Below are 13,767 nucleotides of genomic sequence, written 5' to 3'. Positions count from 1 at the left end.
CTCAAACTTCATTGCACCGTGACTCCCTTCTGACAACAAAAATTACTACACGACCCCACAACGGGGGACCAAAGTCTAAGCCTGCCCGAACCCCTCCGCCCCAGGCAGGGGAGGGGGTATGCAAACCCAAAGTGCTTCAGCCCCAGGTTGGGGGCCCGTAACCTGAGCCCTGCCACCCAAGGCTGTAGCCTTTGGACTTCGGCTCCAGACAGTGGAGCTCAGGCTTCGGCCCCGGGTGATGGGGTTCAGACTTCAGCCCTGGGAGGTGGGACATAGGCTTCAGCTTCAGGTCCCAGCAAGTCTAACACCAGCCCTGGTGACCCCGTTAAAATGGGATTCCGACCCACTTTGGGGTTCTGACCCACAGTTTGAGAACCACTAACGTAATTTGATAGAAGGCATGACAAGAGAGGGTCACCACAGAAGGGAAAGAAGCTGAGGGTAATGATTAAGGTTAAGATTTTTGTCATGGTTATTTTTAGTAAAAGTCACAGACAGATTGTAGGCAATAAACAAAAATTCATGAAACCTGGTGAGCTGTCCATGACTTTTATTAAAAATAACCAGGGGGGAAGGGCTGACTGCTGGGGGTGGGGGCTGAAGTCGGAGCCCGGGGGTGGCAGGGGAGGGGCTGAAGCCAAAAAAGTGATGGTTGTTCATTAAAGTCATGGAATCCATGACCTCTGTGACTAAATCATATCCTAAGCAATGATGATAAGACCATGTGCTCACATAGGTTTAGCTATTGCACAGCTTGATGGATCCAAACTAGTGCAAGTTCTTTCTTTTAATAGATCACTAAAATTGTCTCCCGCTGACTGCTGCACAGCCTGGGTGTCAGGGGTTGTCTGACTTCTTGGGGGCATCGCAGCAGGAGTGAGCCTTAAGCAAGGATTGGAGAGGCCCTGAAAGTGAAGACACGAAGCTTGAATCCCATGTGGTGTGAAATCCAGCAGAGGAACTCAAGGATGACAGTGACATGGTCAGGCAAGGAAGAATCACACAGATTTTTTTAGAACCAGAAGGAACCAGGGTGATCATCTAGTCTGATCTCCTGTATAACGCAGGCCACAAAGTTTCACCCAGTAATTCCTGCATCGAGCCCATGTCTTCTGGTTGAGTTAGAATATCTCTTTCAGAAAGACAGCTGTTGTGTAACAGTAAGGAATCATATGACCACAGGGGTGCACAAATAACTGTTTATTAATTATATACAACAGGCAAGGCCTAGCTACTTATATACACTGCTACTTCATCAGGGTTACGGTGACTTCTGAAACACAGAAGACAGTGAAGGCCACTCAAGTGCTATTTAAAGGAATACTAACCCAATTTCAATATGTTACAACATCAAATCTGATTTAAAGACTTCAAGTGAGGGAGAATCCACCACATACCTTGGTAAATTGAAATTGTTCCAAGATCATTCTAGCAGCTGCATTACAGATTTGTGGTCAGGTTGCTTCATAACCTCTCTTTGATCAGCTAAACAAATTGAGCTCCTGTAGTCTCTCACTGTAAGGTGTCAGAGTAGCAGCCGTGTTAGTCTGTATCCACAAAAAAACCAGGAGTACTTGTGGCACCTTAAAGACTAACAAATTTATTTTAGCATGAGCTTTCGTATGCATCTGAAGAAGTGAGCTTTAGCTCACGAAAGCTCATGCTAAAATAAATTTGTTAGTCTTTAAGGTGCCACAAGTACTCCTGTTTTTTTTACTGTAAGGTGTGTTTTTTCAAAGCACACATCAGTCTTGTACCAGTTTTCTGAACCCTTTTCAGTTTTTCAACAGCTCTTTTAAAGTGGAGCCACCAGAACAGGACACAGTATTCCAGTAGTAGTCTCATCAGTGCTGTATACAAAGATAATAAGGTGCCCACTCCTACTTGATATTTGCCTGTCAATACATCTAAGCACCATGTTAGCCCTTCTGGAAATCTCATTAGACACGTCTGTGGGCACAATTGTGCTCCCATTTAAGTCAATGGGAACAGGGGCAGGCCTATTAACTGTATTACACCTCCCAATATGCATATGAGGTAGGTATGGGGTACGTAGGAGTAATCATTTTACCCACAAATAAAGCGCAGTCACCTCTGAGGTGGGAAATAGCAGCTGTTTAACATTATAGAACAATTTAGGGTAAGCAGGGACAAAGAATATTCTATCTATTAGAAACTGCAGGGAGAATTCAGATCGAATCATAGAAATATAGGACTAGACAGGACCTCGATAGGTCATCTAGCCCTTCCTCAGTGCATGGGACTGGACTAAGTATTATCTGTAGACCATTCCAGACAGGTGTTTGTCTAACCCGTTCTTTAACACCTCCAATGATGGAGATTCCATAACCTCCCTAGGTAATTTGTTTCAATGATTAACTACCCTTACAGTTAGGAAGTTTTTGCTAATGTCTAAGCCTAAATCTCCCTTGCTGCAGTTAAGCCCATTACTACTTGTCCTGTCCTCTGTGGATAAGGAGAACAATTGTGCATCCGAAGAAGTGGGTATTCACCCACAAAAGCTCATGCTGCAAAACGTCTGTTAGTCTATAAGGTGCCACAGGATTCTTTGCTGCTTCTACAGAACCAGACTAACACGGCTACCCCTCTGATACTGGAGAACAATTGATCACTCTCCTCTTTATAACCTTTTTTTATATACTTGAAGACTGTTATTAGGTTGCCTCAGTCTTCTCCAGCCTAAACAAACCCAATTGTTTCAATCTTTCTTCATAGGTTTTTTTTGTTTGTTTGTTTTTTTAAGACCTTCGAACACTTTTTGTTGCTCTCCTCTGGACTTTCTCAATTTGTCCACATCTTTCCCAAAGTGTGGTGCCCACAACTGGACACAATATTCCAAATGACACCTTATCATCGCTGAGTAGTCAAGAATTACTTCTTGCGTCTTGCTTACAACACTCCTGCTAATACATCTCAGAATGTTTGCTTTTTCTGCAACAATATTGACTCATATAATCCCCAGATCCTTTTCTGAAGTACTCCTTCATAGGCAGTCATTTCCCATTTTGTGGTTGTGCAATTGATTATTCCTAAACGTGGTACTTTGCATTTGTCTTTCTTGAATTTCATCCTATTTATTTCAGACCATTTCTCCAGTTTGTCAAGATAATTTTGAATTCTAATCCTGTCGGCCAAAGCACTTCCAACCCTTTCCAGCTTGGTATAGCCCACAAACTTTATAACTGTACTCTCTATGTCCTTATCCAAATAATTTATGAAAATATTGTCTAGAACTGGACCACGACAACTTAATGTGGGACCTCACTTGATATGGCTTTCCAGCTTGACATTGAATCATTGATAACAACTGTTTGAATATGATTTTCCAACCAGTTGTGCACCCACCTTTATAGTGGGGTTGTCTAGGCTATCGTGTAGATAGGTAGAAGGTAATTTCTTGTTAGAATTTGGTCAGGGCACCAGGGATAACACCTAAACTCCTACAAAAAGGGATATGTGGCCTTTATAGATATATGAAAAAGATGTCAAGTCCTTAATCTGCCAAAAGATGGCACTTCCAGCTGCACAGTGCCTCTTTGCATCGTATAGTAGCACTGATTCTGTACTGATTCAGAGGCTAAAGTACCACCTGATGAATTGTCTCCACCACTTCCTTCAGCACATAGGAAATCATATTCACGACCCAAAAACCAGCCAGGCTCAATCAAACAGGCTGTAATCACAGATGTCTCCCTAGCGCTCTGTGACTCAAATCCCCCTCCTCTTTATCGCAGTAGTACATCCATCAATTCGTCTCCAGGATCCATCTTCTCCTTTCTTCACCTGTGCTTGGACCAAGGAGATTCTCTGAGAAGGTCACCTGCATGTCATCCATCCTCAGTTCGCTTCCCAGGCTGCCTAAAGTGGTTTTTGAGTATTGCAAATGTCCCTTCACTGGAGCCATTTGTTCTGAGGTGGTCTGGAATCAATGGAAAATACCCGGAGTTTTTCAAGATATTCAGTATCCCTTTTAAGATCTGAATAGCCCAGTCACCCTAGATATAGTATAATGTCCTATTTTCTTTATCTGGGCCGTAGATGACTCAGCCTAAGTTTTTTCACTGCAAAGTCACCAGTCAGGATTACTTGCCTTTACTTTCTTCCCTAGTAAGGATCTAATTCATGGCCCACCGAAGTCAGTGGGCTTTGGATCAGACTCTCTTGTGCTTCAGGTAGGTTTAGAGAATCCTCATCTGCTTTTTCTTTCAAACAGATTACACGCTGGTTAAACCTTTGGAAGATGCAGGAACTAAAGATAAACCAATGGCTCTGTTAGCTTTCAGTGCTTGGGAATATGTGAATTAGAAATGCCCCTATGGCGATGCAGTCATTTGGCAGCTTCTAAATGGGAACTGCTCACAATAATACTTTCTACCTTCTAGGAATGAAAATAAGTGTTTGCATATGTTTTTTCCTGTTGCACGTCCAGTGGCTTAATATCCCAAAGATAATTATATGACTCAAGAAAATGAATGCATATTTTAGATACTCCCAGTACTGGTAATGCTGATAGGTGGTTTAGAGTGTTTTGAAGCTCTTTGAACCCACAAGAACAGTTGAATTCCAGGGCTTTACCTATACAAACCTAAGCAAGCCCAGGCAATGGCTGCATAGTTTTCACAGTGTCATCAACGGAAGAAGTACAAATAGCTCACTGGGAGAACAATCTTTGGTCTTGCAGTATCAGGGTGAAAAGTTTTCGTGCCAGAGGAGTCACACTACGGACACTTTGTCAGGTAAGATTTTACTGTTTGTAATTCAGACTTTTTGAAAGGCCTTATCCAGATGTAGCTGGAACATTTTCCACCGTGCGTATAGAAAAGAGCCATGTACTTTCTGGGAGATAAGTATCAGAGGGGTAGCAGTGTTAGTCTGGATCTGTAAAAAGCGACAAAGAGTCCTGTGGCACCTAATAGACTAACAGATGTATTGGAGCATAAGCTTTCGTGGGTGAATACCCACTTCATTAGACGCATGATACCTCTTCTTAGTTCACAGGAAAGCCACAGAGAAGTAATTAACTGTTGACTAGATAAGCAAATACCTAAAATGGACTGGCATCTAATCAGTCTATGCATGCCACTGACTGAATTAGTGATAATGGGCTAAGACATTTTTTTTTTATTTGGTGGTTATCTGTTTAGTAGAGACAGTATGGTTAGCTCTGTATGAGACACAAAGGAAGACACAGCCCTTGCCCTGAGGATTTTAACATCAGAATAGGTCTCTTACAGTCTAATTTTAAAATATATCACGACTGATGTTGAAATAAAAGGCAAAAGAAGAAATAAAAACCATCTGCTTAACTATTCCATGCAATTTACTGTGAAAGGATCTTTTGGAGCTTTAAAATAATAATAATAATGAAGGGTCCTACCAGCTCCATGTGGACATATTGATCTCATAAGACTTTTTTTACAAAAATAGGAGATTACACCACTTTCCTGGCCAATATTTCCAGTCCCACCAATGTTGTGGCTTCCCTCCACCCCAGAGGTGGCTGCATTTCTGTGGCATTGTACAGCCTTAGTTTGGGAGGTTCTCTGGGGTGGTTTGTGAGGGAATCCCCCCCCCCAAAGTAATTTGAGGAGAGATTTGGTTAGTGCAATAACCTATAGGGGGCTTTGGTGGAGTTGATTTTTATGGACAGAGGTGGTGGGGAGTCTGAAATGGATTTAAATGATTATTTTTTGCATAAGTTAAGTAATGCATAGGTGCCTAGGACTATAGACAGGTGACTACAAATTCATCAAAATCCATCTATCTAATCTTTTACATTTCTTCCATAGCTGTCTTACAATAGGCCAGATTCCAGCACCCTTTGTAATATTAAAGGTGACTTAATGTTTCCTGACTCTGCAAATAGTCCTACTGATTTCACATTGGACCAGATTTTAGAAAAGCACTCAGCCATTCCCATCGTCATAGTTATTTCTAGATTTTCAAACACACTTAGCACCCTTTGGCCACCAAGCTCTGTTAGACAATCTGGCCCTAAAATACTACTTTTTAGCTTAAATAAGGGTGTTAGAATTTATCTGAACCATGTTAATGATCACCATGTGTTCTCAGTAAGGTAATTTACATTGTAGCTTTCCCCATCTAAAAATCTTTCAAAAGATTGTTTGGAGACAGCTCTTAAAATAGGGGGTAGGACAGTTGTTGCTATTTTAAATAAACAGCTCTTCCCAGGAGATCATTCATTTCACGATTCCCATGTGCCTGCATTGAATGCTTTCTCCATGGGCAGGCGTGGGACGTGGTTGGAATGTACATTTCAACACAGAAATCTAAACCCTGTCCCAACATGCATATACCATGTCTAAACTAGTGCCTTGTCTCAAGTCATAACAGCTTTTTAGAAGATTTCTCTGCTGGGGATTGCAATGCCCAAAACCCCACAGTGCTCTTGGCTTCTCCTTTAGCTATAATAAAGTCAGATTAATAATGTAGTAGTTCAAGATAACTATCATGAGATCATGTAATTAACATTGTGACCATATTCCATGCCAGTTGGCTCAAACTTCACGGTTTAGGAAACTTTAAGAGCAGCTATATGGATTTTTTTTTGAATGATTGCATTAACGAACAGCTCATTAGCTCTCTGGTTAATTAAAGGAGAATGTTCATGGGGAAGGGATATGTGAGGCAATAAATGGCCTTTGAGGATGATTAAATGAAGAAGCCACGCCAAGGCATTTGATAACCACAAAGGCAGCTTCCTACCTTGTACATTCCAGCACAATGGACATTATTCCTATTATATGAGTGTGCGCGCACACATCCACACTGTTTTTCTGGCCTCATGAGGGTCTGAGTGATTCCGTGTCACTGCGTTCTAGGGGCCTGATCCAAATGTCATTGGCTGTGCTGGTGGCTGGAAGAAGTTTTCACTCATGTTGCTCTTGAGAGCAGGTGTGTAACTGTTCAAAGGCAGGTTCAAAACAATTAATCTTTTCCAAAGGCTGAACTAGGACTTGAGAGCAGGCTGTGCAGAAGCAGAGTGAAGTGACTGCACTGCTGTGAACATTTCAAATTTGGACATCTAAGGCCTTCTTTACACTTAAGTTTTTTTGTTTTTTTTTGCTGCTTTAACTATCCCATAATAGTTAAAGTGGCAACTCTCCCACAGTTATGTCAGTATAAAAGTGCTTATGCCAGTATAACTTACTCAGGTTCAGTGAAGTAATTTCTACCATTAGAAGTGCATTTATACTGGTATAACTGCATCTGCAGCAAGGCTTTCACTGACAGAGTTGTGTCAACCAAAAGTCACCCACTCTCAACCGATATAGCTATGCTGGTAAAACTTTTATACAATGTAAACCAGGCCAAAGCCAGTTGTACATCGACACCCTAAATTCAGCACTTATTTAGAGGGGTATTTGGGTATCTTCAGTGTCCAAGTGCTGAACTGAGGGAAATGCGGTCTAGATCAGTGGTTCTCAAAGCCGGTCTGCCCCTTGTTCAGGGAAAGCCCCTGGTGGGCAGGGCCGGTTTGTTTACCTGCCTCATCCACAGGTTCGGCCGATTGCGGCTCCCACTGGACGCGGTTCACCCGCTCCAGGCCAATGGGGGCTGTGGAAAGGGTGGTCAGCACATCCCTTGGCCCAAAATGCTTCTCGCAGCCCCCACTGGCCTGGAGCAGCGAACCGCAGCCAGTGGGAGCCGCGATCGGCCGAACCTGCAGACACGGCAGGCAGGGCCGGCTCCAGGCACCAGCAAAGGAAGTGGGTGCTTGGGGCGGCCAATAGAAAGGGGCAGCAAGTTGGCAGCAGGTCCCTCAGTCCCTCTTCCTCTTTGAGCTGCTGCCGAAGAGGAAGAAACGGAGTGAAGGACCCGCCACCGAATTGCCACAGAAGAATGAAGCGGCGCAATTGACCTGCCATCGAAATGCCGCTGATCAGCTTAATTTCCCCCCCCCCTCCGCTTTGCCACTTGGGGCAGCGAAAAAGCTGGAGCCAGCCCTGGCAGCAGGTAAACAAATTGGCCCGGCCCACCAGGGGCTTTCCCTGAAAAAGCAGCGGACCAGCTTTGAGAACCATTGGCCTAGATGAAATTACTATAGGATGGGTGGACAACTATCTGAAAAACCATACTCCTGGAGAAGTTATCAATGGTTCACTGTCAAACTGGGAGGGCGTATCTAATGGGGCCCTGCAGGGGTCTGTACTGGGTCTGATGCTCGTCAGTATTTTCATGAATGACTTGGATAATGGAGTGTAGAGTATGCTTCAAAAATTTGCAGGTGACTCCAAGGGAGAGGTTGCAACTTGCAAGCACTTTGGAGGATGGGATTAGAATTCAAAATGTTCGTGACAAATTGGAGAATTGATCTGAAAACCGCACGATGAATTTCAGTAAAGATATGTGCAAAGTACTTCACTTAGAAAGAAAAAATCAAATGTACAACTACAAAATGGGGAATAACTGGCTAGGTGATAGTACAGCTGAAAAGGCTCTTGCAGTCACAGGGAATCACAAATTGAATATGCGCCAACAATGTGATGCAGCTGTGAAAAAGGCTGATATTCTGGGGTGTAGTGAAATTTGTAAGACATGGGAGGTAATTGTCTCACTCAACTTGGCACTGGTGAGGCCTCAGCTGGAGTACTGGCTAGTTGTGGGTACCACACTTTAAGAAATATATGGGCAAACCGGAGACAGTTCAGAGCAGAGAAACAAAAATGATAAAAGATTTAGAAAACCTGAACTATGAGGAAAGGTTTAAAAAAAAACTGAGTGTGGTTAGTCTTGAGAAAATAAGACTGTGGGGAGGACCTGGTAAAAAGAAGATGGTGATGAATTGTTCTCCATGTCCAATAGTACTGGTCCCAGTACAGACCCCTGGGGGACACCGTTATTTTCCTCTCTCCATTCTGAAAACTGACCATTTATTCCTACCCTTTGTTTCCTATCTTTTAACCAGTTACCAGTCCATGACAGGACTTTCCCTCGTATCCCATGACCGCTTACCTTGCTTAAGAGCCTGTGGTGAGTGACCTTGTCAAAGGCTTTCTGAAAAGCCTTGGAAGAGTTCTACCACATCCTCCAAAATCTGACGGTTGCATGGTGCAGTATTGGGGATTTAATCCCATGAATCATTTGCTTGTGTGTATTAGTGTCAAGTTGTTACAATTTATTTTCCTGTTGTTCTGGCTAGTTGAATTCTGCACAGTTTAGTCTTTAAAAAACTCTAGTGCAGCTGTTACTGTCCAGAGAATACATGCAACAGATTGTTTTAAACTGGAAAAATTCCAAACCAGAAGCTTAACTGACCTTTGTCCTCTGACATCCAGTTCTTACAGATTAGAGGTTGAAAAAATGTTACTGAAATAATAATTCACATATTGCAGTATTTATTATGCAGTTAGGGAGGACTTTAACGATGAGGACAAAAAGGAAAAAGACTTGGATTTGTGCCCCCTTTTTTTTTGTTCCTTTTTTGATGTGTAGTGATGCGAAGGATTGAGGTGTGTGTGTTCCACACCCCCCCCCACCTTAGAAATATCAGGAATGTTCAGTCTTGTCCTCCTTGTTTTTGTTAGAGGACGAAGGTCTTGGGTGTATATTGTAATTTCTCAGCCCTAAGTCGAAGGGCTGAGGAAATGCTTATGTAACCCCCTGGTGTGTGAGTTACAAGTCCCCCTCTGTGCCAATTCACAGAGGATATGAGTTGTTATGGCCCCCAACTACAGAGCCTGCATTCGTTAGCACAAGATGTAGCACTGCATACTTTACGCTTGGAGGCAGAAGTGAAAGTAAGCCGGTACAGTACGGTCCGGTATGGAGGACCGGTAAGAAAAAGTGCAGTAGCTACTGGCAAGAAAATGGAGCATTCTCTCCCTCTCTGACTCCGCCTCCTGGCTCCAGCAAAATTGAGGGTCTGGGAGCCCAGCTCCACGAATATTCGGGGCCGGGTCTCCCCCTGGCCCCACCTGCTGCCCCCCCCCACGCCTCCTCTGAGTGTGCCCTGGCCCCCCTTTGCTGCCCCCATGCACCTCCCTGGGTCCTGGAGCAGAGCATTTGTCTCTCCCCGTCCCCTGCAGCTCCATGCTGCCTGCCTGCATTAACTGCCACCACAGGGTCCAAGTGCCCCCCCTCCACTACTGCCAGGGTAGGCTGCCCTTCCCCCTTGGACCCTTTCATTTTCCAGTGGGACACTCCACCAGTACAGCCCCCCCCACCCGCAGTCACTGCTCTTGCCCCATGCTGGGCAAGGGGCAGCCCCAGTGAGGCTACGGTGAGGGGCAGCAGTGGGGAGGAGGTGCACATGTGATGGCAGCTGCCCCCCCTCGGCATGGCACCCACCACAGGGGAGGCAAGAGGGATTCCTGGACCTGAGAGGGGCCCTAGGAGCATGTGTAGTGACAGTGGGGGGGGTGAGTGTGCTGCCAGGGGGCAGAAGGGGGTCCCTACCCCAGAGCTTGCTGCTGCCAGCAGGGAGATGGCTGGGGGGAGTCCTTCTCTCTGGCTCCAGTCCCAGAACAGCCTGCCTGCACCCCAAACTCATCCCCAGCCCTGACCCACCCCAGAGCCCACACCCCCAGCCAGAGCCCTCATCCCCCACACTCCAACCCTCTGTCCTAGCCCTGAGCCTCTCCAAAACCCTCATCTCCAGCCCCAGCCAGAGCCCTCATCCCCCTGCACCCTAACCCTCTGCCTCAGCCCTAAGTCCACTCCCACACCCCAAACCGCTCTTCCCCAGCCACATCCCAAATCCACCCCCAACCTCACCCCACAGCCCTCATCCCTGCTCCCCCTCCCTCCACATCCTCTCCCATCCCCAAACTCCCTCCCAGAACCTGCACCCTGCACCCCTCCTGCACTCCAAATCTTCTCCCCAACCCAAACTCCCTCCCAGAGTCTTGGGCAGGTGGGGGGTAGAGTTTGGGGGGGCAGAGTTTGGGCAGGGGCAGGTTCTGGGAACCTCCAAAACTTCTACAAACCTGCCACCGCTACCGGCAAGAGCTGGTGTGCTATACCAGGGTGGACCGGCTTCCTGAGGCAGCAATTTAAAGGGCTGGAGCCCAGAGCCCTTTAAATTGCTGCCAGAGCCCCGCTGCCAGTGCCCTGGGTAGCAGCTGCAGGGCTCGATTTAAAGGGCCCAGGACTCCTGCCACTGCTACCACCCCGGGCCCTTTAAATCACCACTGGAGCCCCACTGCCGCTACCCCAGGGGTCCGAGGACAATTTAAAGGGCCCGGGCCCTTTAATTAGCCCCCAGAGCCTGCCGGAGCCCTGGGGTAGCAGCGGCAGGGCTCTGGTGGCTATTGAAAAGGTTCGGGGCTCCTGCTGCCTCTACCACCCTGGGCCCTTTAAATAGCCCCTGGAGCCCTGGAGTAGCAGCAGCAGGGCTCCGGTGGCTATTTAAAGGGCCTGGGATGGTAGAGGCAGCAGGAGCCCCGAACCCTTTCACCACCCCGGGCCCTTTAAATAGCCACCAGAGCCCTGCCGCCGCTACCCCAGGGCTCCAGCAGCAGGGCTCTGGAGATGATTTAAAGGGCCCTGGAGGGTAGCGGCAGCAGGAGCCCCGGGCCCTGCTGCTGGAGCCCCGGGGCTCCGTTGGCAATTTAAAGGGCCCTGGGCTCTGCTGTGGTAGCAGCAGCTAGAGCCTTGGGCCCTTTAAATCATCCCATTTAAATTGCCCCCAAACCCCAGGGCTCCCAGCCACCTCTGCAGCTGGGAGCTCAGGGGGTGATTTAAAGGGCTTGGGGCTCCCAGCTGCTGCTACCACAGCCCTAGCTCCGGGCCCTTTAAATCAGGATTTAAAGGGCCTGGGGATTTAAAGGCTCCGCCTCTTCCGGTGGAGGCCACACCCCTCCTCAGGATTCCAGAGTACCGGCAAGTCCTTTAAGTTACTTTCACCCCTGCTTGGAGGTCCCTGCTTCAACCAATCCCTGTGTGTTGGTCACAATGGCAGCCATCACTTCCTCTTTAACATGTGCTCCTAAATACCTGAGGTGATTTTTGAAAATCTCCCTCAGCTCTGATCTGTTATAACTGCATAAGGCATTTGAGCTAATGGGGTGTTCACCACCATGCTGCAAATCTCAGAGTTCTAAACAGTCTGTCTGAAAATCATGTCCCATCTCAATCAGTCGGTTTCACTTGCATCATATCTGTGATGCTGTAAACCAGCTACTTCCCATTTACTCACAGAGTCTTCCACGATGTATGGAAGTGCTGGCAGCTTCCCATAGCCTATGTGCAGGGCCATCCTTAGGCATACGCAGCATATGCGGCTGCATAGGGCACTCGAAAATGTGAGGCATCACCAGGACCATAGGCACCGACTTCTGATTTGTCGAGGGGTCCTCGACCTCCCCACACCTCCACTCCAGGCCCTGCCCCCACTCCACCCCTTCCCCCCAAACCCCTACCCCACCTCTTCCTGCCCCTGCTCCACCCCTGCCCCGCCTCCTCCCCCTCCCTCCCTCCCTCCCGGAGCTTGAATGCCACGATTCAGCTGTTCGCAGCACTCTGGAAGCACTGGGAGGCAGGGGGAAGAGTTGGTAAGTGCGGGGGGGAAAGGGGTAGAGGGGAGGAGCTTGGTGCCGGTGAGTGCTCTGCACCCACTGAATTTTCCCCATGGGTGCTCCAGCCCCAGAGCACTCACCCACAGAGTCCATGCCTATGATGGGAAGAGCAGGTAAGAACAGGTCAGCTCCTGCACACCCAGCGTGCGCTGCAGTCTCCTTACTAGGCATAAGGCAGGAGCCATATTCACAGAGCCGAATGCACCGGCATAGGGCACCAGTATAGGGGCACCACTATTCACAGAGCTGAACGTGCCGGGGTAGGGGCACCAGTTTAATAATACAGCGTAGGGCCCCATAAATCCTAAGGATGGCTCTGCCTATGTGTCAAGGAAGAAGGGTTCAGGAGGGGGAACCAGGTCTCCCCTGTTTCTGGGTCACGGAAGTAGTAGCTGCTTGGTGAGGGCTGAGGGAAAGAAGTCTTCCTCTAAGTGGTTGTAGAAGGAAATGGGGCCCCCAGGCTTTCTGCCAGTGTTGGCACAACTAGCTCCAGGAAGGCGCTCAGAGAGAGTGAGCACCAGGCAGGAGGACTCTTAGTGATTCAGTGCAACAGTTTTCAGGCTCCATGGGATGAGGATGCAACTTTCAGCACTGCTATTTAGCAACATTAGACCAGCTGGGCCTGATTCTCCCCGCTCCCTTTTACATTAGGGTAACTCTGTTGGCTCTGAATTACCTTCGTGGACGTGAGGGGAGAATCAGGTCCATCCCATTAGGTTCCTTCTGATCTAGTCTTAGAGGTATGTGCTGGGCTATGCTTTATCATGTAAATACCGAGGACATAGGTTATGCATTCATTTGGAAACTTGAACTATTGGTGCGGGCGCGCACACATACACACTTCTAGGTATCGATAGAAGCACATATGGTGCCCACAGCCATAGCATCTACATGTCTAAACTGCATCTGGAAGTAATGGCAAGGTCATACCTATTCAGCACAAACTCTCCATGTGGACACTCTTATTCTGCACTGAGTGTCTTTCTGCAGTTTAGCTTAGTCCACTTTCAAAGTGCAGAATAAAGGTGTCCATATGGAGAGCTATTCCACAATAGCGGTTTTGGGCTATTTCTCCATGTAGACAAGGACTGACTTGAGCTTCCACTCAAAAACACACTATGCCCCAGATACCAGGATAAAAGGCCCCTAGTTTGTGTGAAAAACATCTAATACCTAGTATCCAGTGGTTTTTCTCCTGATGTCTGGC

At 47.1% G+C, this 13,767-nt stretch overlaps 1 protein-coding gene and 1 long non-coding RNA gene across 3 annotated transcripts in view; one reads left to right on the top strand and one right to left on the bottom strand.

The window, feature by feature from the left end:
* The window catches only part of LOC123371823, a 36,005-nt gene extending 26,778 nt beyond the window's left edge, over positions 1-9,227 (bottom strand). Inside the window, exon 1 of the long non-coding RNA XR_006579952.1 lies at positions 8,998-9,227. This is a non-coding gene — a long non-coding RNA (uncharacterized LOC123371823). The remainder of the gene's footprint in view (positions 1-8,997) is intronic.
* The window catches only part of AMOTL1 (angiomotin like 1), a 147,724-nt gene that overhangs the window by 7,308 nt on the left and 126,649 nt on the right, over positions 1-13,767 (top strand). For both annotated transcript variants that reach the window (XM_045019665.1, XM_045019661.1), the window contains exon 4: positions 795-982. The gene's annotated coding sequence lies outside the window, so the exon portion shown is untranslated. The remainder of the gene's footprint in view (positions 1-794; positions 983-13,767) is intronic.

This window comes from Mauremys mutica, chromosome 1 (assembly GCF_020497125.1).
Source record: "Mauremys mutica isolate MM-2020 ecotype Southern chromosome 1, ASM2049712v1, whole genome shotgun sequence".
Lineage (NCBI taxonomy): Eukaryota > Metazoa > Chordata > Testudines > Geoemydidae > Mauremys > Mauremys mutica.
This window is presented reverse-complemented; position numbering and strand designations above follow the sequence as displayed.